The sequence below is a fragment of the Rhagoletis zephyria genome, unplaced genomic scaffold (genome assembly GCF_001687245.7).
Source record: "Rhagoletis zephyria isolate East Lansing unplaced genomic scaffold, Rhagoletis_zephyria_1.1 Rzeph_scaffold_07372, whole genome shotgun sequence".
In the NCBI taxonomy this organism is placed as follows: Eukaryota; Metazoa; Arthropoda; class Insecta; order Diptera; family Tephritidae; genus Rhagoletis; species Rhagoletis zephyria.
This window is the reverse complement of record NW_016164455.1, coordinates 27,006-30,928: the sequence shown is the minus strand read 5'-3', so window position 1 is coordinate 30,928 and position 3,923 is coordinate 27,006. Positions and strand designations below refer to the sequence as shown.

The 3,923-nt window shown below is 34.9% G+C and overlaps 1 long non-coding RNA gene across 1 annotated transcript; it reads right to left on the bottom strand.

Annotated features, from left to right (window-relative positions):
* Positions 1-233: 233 nt before the first annotated feature.
* On the bottom strand, positions 234-623 carry LOC108374123 (uncharacterized). The gene is made up of 3 exons (XR_001849019.1): positions 576-623; positions 403-494; positions 234-323 (listed from the first exon to the last, which is right to left on the bottom strand). It is a non-coding gene; the product is annotated as an uncharacterized LOC108374123 (long non-coding RNA).
* Between the last annotated feature and the right edge of the window lie 3,300 nt (positions 624-3,923).

Genomic DNA, 3,923 nt, shown 5'->3' with positions numbered 1-3,923 from the left:
GAATCACCGAATTTCGTTGGTTCACAGCGACGTGGATTGCCATCCAACAGAGTTATATCGTATTCGATGAGGATGTTTTTCATCATTTCATTGTTGGAATCCTAGCCAACCTAATTTCACATCATGGTCATCACCGTATACTAATGACATTGATTCATGTTAATTCATGTTGCAGAAATTTCGGTTTAATTTATCCAAAAGCTGCCTTCGTACCCATGAACTTGCAAGAAATCGCTGCCCGAAATTTTGCACGGCTCCTCTTCGTTTTGCTACATAATTCCTCAGAAAAGAAATACCTTAAAGTGGCAGTGTGCGTGTCATCTCTACAATAATTACATAAAAGTAGTTAATTCCTTTAGTTTAAAATTCTCTCAACAAGAAATATTTCATATACATACATACCTTTTGCAAATGAGATTGCAAGTATCCAGCAGGTAAACAGCCCATCGCTAAGATGTTTAAAAAGCATTCCTCCGCCATATCCCTTGTTCTTGCTAACACATAAAATTCGTGGAATTATAAAACAAAAGCATAAAATGTACAGATTCTTGAAGAAATTCAATGAAAATTACTACCTGCTTGTATTTCGCGTAAACAGAAGAAAATAAATAGAAATATATATTCACCACGGCACAAGTAGCACCAGAGCAGTATTTTTTCTGTAGTTTCTCATTTTGGTGGCAGCGGTCCGAGCGTTCAGATAGTCATTATCATTTTGCATAAAAAACATAATGAAACAAGTTGTATTCCAATAGTTTACATCAGTGGTGTTCAACAGAACTTGGAGAAAGGGCTACTTTGAAACTATCGCTATAATACGCGGGCACCACTAGCTTAACTTCANGTTTACATCAGTGGTGTTCAACAGAACTTGGAGAAAGGGCTACTTTGAAACTATCGCTATAATACGCGGGCACCGCTAGCTTAACTTCGATCTTAACAGCGTTAACTCGTTTCACTCTTCTTATATTCAATGTATATATTCTACTAACTCATTCTTTTAAAATGTTTATTTATTATTAAAGTTTATACAGTTAACAGTGCATAATATTTTAATGAAGAACATTCATTTTATTGTAAACATATGGGAATATGCTGCAATTCGTACGATTTGGGATCGATGCGATCTGCAAAACCTTCTTCGGAGATTGATTAACAAAACGGCAAAATTTGGCACTGAGTCGATAGATATGACGTAAGTTATGTGTTTCTCGCCGTTTTCATTTGAAATATTTATTACTTTCCCTAAAAATAATCAAAAATAGTTTGCAAATCGCACCGATTTAAAATCGTACGACTCGCAGCAAATGCCCAATGAACTTAATATGTTGCTTGAATCTTCATATTTTCAGATAACTTCGTAAAATCTGGTTTATATGGCACAGCTGTGCAGGCTAAAATCATGTTATTTGTGACATGTTCGTCAGTCAGTACGTTTCGGTATTTGTTTTTTATAACCATTAGTTGTGAAAAAGCCTGTTCCAGAAGAGTAAACGTCTGCAAATGTTGAAAGTATTTCTTTATCAATCCACACATCGATTTTGAGATTGCAAAGTGGTATTGAAATCATTTAGTTTTGCAGTCACATCAGTTAAAGATGCTGCCTTTGGATTTCAGGAAAATCTTTATTTCTGTCATCAAAGCTACAAATATTGAGAGTACTTTACCTTGACTCAGCCATCTTACTTCAGAGTGGTAGAATATGTGACCGAATTCACTCTCAAATTCTTCGAGCAGGCTTTGAATTGTCGATGCTTTAACGGTCATCCGCGAATCAAATTCACAATACGAATGATCGTGCTCATAACATTGTCAAGGTTGAGTGTTTTTGCAATCAGATTTTCCTTTTTTTCACTACGTTATATATACATATATCTTGCCCACAAATACGAGTTTCCAAAGTCAGATTGACTAAAAGTGCCTCCTTAGCAGAAAAATCAGAAAATACCACTCTGGTGAACACTAATAAGTGCGGAGAGTCTGAAACATCGGTCGACTCATCCATTTGTAAGGAAACCTAGTCACATTTCTTGAAATCGCATTTATTTGGCCATGAATATCGTTCTGAGGTCATCAGATAACGACACTTTTTTATTGCTGAGATTACGCTGTTTTTGTTTTGAAAATCCTGAAACAGAGATTCTGTAATGTCTAGCATAGAAATATAAGAAGTGAATGAGTTCGTGAAAATTCAAAAATAAAAGCCTACTTATATACCAAAAAAGCTTCCAATTGTTAAATTTTTTAATTCAATACAAAATATTCTGTTCATCTTTGTGGGCGCCTAGAATTTAGGTCGCGAGCTACCGGTTGGACACTACTGGTTTACATAGTGAGTCCTTTACGTATATAATTTTATGTAGAATTATTCAATAAATTTCGTTTTACACTGTACTTTTTGAAACTATTTAGAGCTAATTATTTTTATACCCGAGCGCACTTGTGCACAAGGGTATTATAACTTTGTTCACATAACGGTTGTTTGTAACAGGCAAAACGAATCGAGATAGATATAGACAAATGTATACATAAATGATCAGAATGAAAAGAGAAATCGATTAAGCGGTGACTGTCTGTCCGTCCGTCCGTCTGTGCACACGATAACTCGAGTAAACATTGAAATATCTTAACGAAACTTGGTACGTGTACTGATTTCTGGCGTAGGACGGATGGTATTGAAAATGAGAAAAATCGGACAATAACCACGCCTACCTCCCATATAACGGTAATTTTCAGAAATATTGCGATATTTAAGTAATTACTGAAGATTATTCACTCAAAATTGATATTTACAATAAGGTTTAGATAAAAAAATAAGAATATTAAAAATTTTTGGAAAATGGGCGTAGCCACGCCCACTTATGGTTACATGTGTTTACCTTGGTAACCGCTGCACCAATTTCTTTCAAACTTGGCACAGTTGTTGGCCTTGATACGACATATAAAATGGCCGAAAAATTTTAAAATCGGACAGTAACCACGCCCACATCCCATATAACAGTAATTTAGAGAAATACGAAATCTTCGATAAATCAGTAAATATTAAAGATAATTTATTCAAAATTGAGGCTTGCAACAATTCCTTATCGAAATACGTTCGAATACCGTTCCACCAATTTGTACTAAACTTGGTGGTGGTACTTGCCCCATAGAACCAAAACGCCGAAAAGTATTGAAATCGGACTGAAATTGCGGCCGCTCTTCATATAACGGTAAATTTCAGAAATGCTTGAAACTGCGATATTTCGAAATTTAAGGACGCCAATGTACTCAAAACTGATACACCCCGGCTTACCATGTAGCGGTAGCTTTCGGAAAGGTGAAAAACATATATTTAATACTTGCGCCGGGTATTTAGTAATAACGCTTGACAANTTCGGAAAGGTGAAAAACATATATTTAATACTTGCGCCGGGTATTTAATAATAACGCTTGACAGCGTATATTAATTTTTAGGCTGTGTACGTGTACGTCTAAATTGCTACCTAAAAAGAGAAAAATCCTAAATCACTGGAAACTGTGGGTAATACAGTGAATAGGAAGAATTTAGAGTTTTTCCGAGCGATTAAGCGAACAGTTATTTTTTTAGAAGTTTTAAGTAATTTTTGTATTTTCTATGGCACAAAAAAGAAAATATTCAGAAAAATGTCAGCATAAATATCTTTGATTTTGTTTTTGTTATTTTTTTTTGGAATTTATAACAATTATATTCAACAATTTATATTGAGCTCGAGGCCGATTTAAATGAAAATTTTTATTGTGGAAAAGCAACAATAATTTGAAAAAATGGTAGAAGTGATAGCTATTTCGGAAATCACCACATTTCCTCATCAGACTTCTTTCAGTAGGATTCGAACCGACGATCCCACTGACTCAGCCAGTTGCCTATGCACCGTGCTAAGTATGCCTTGTACATTATCCTT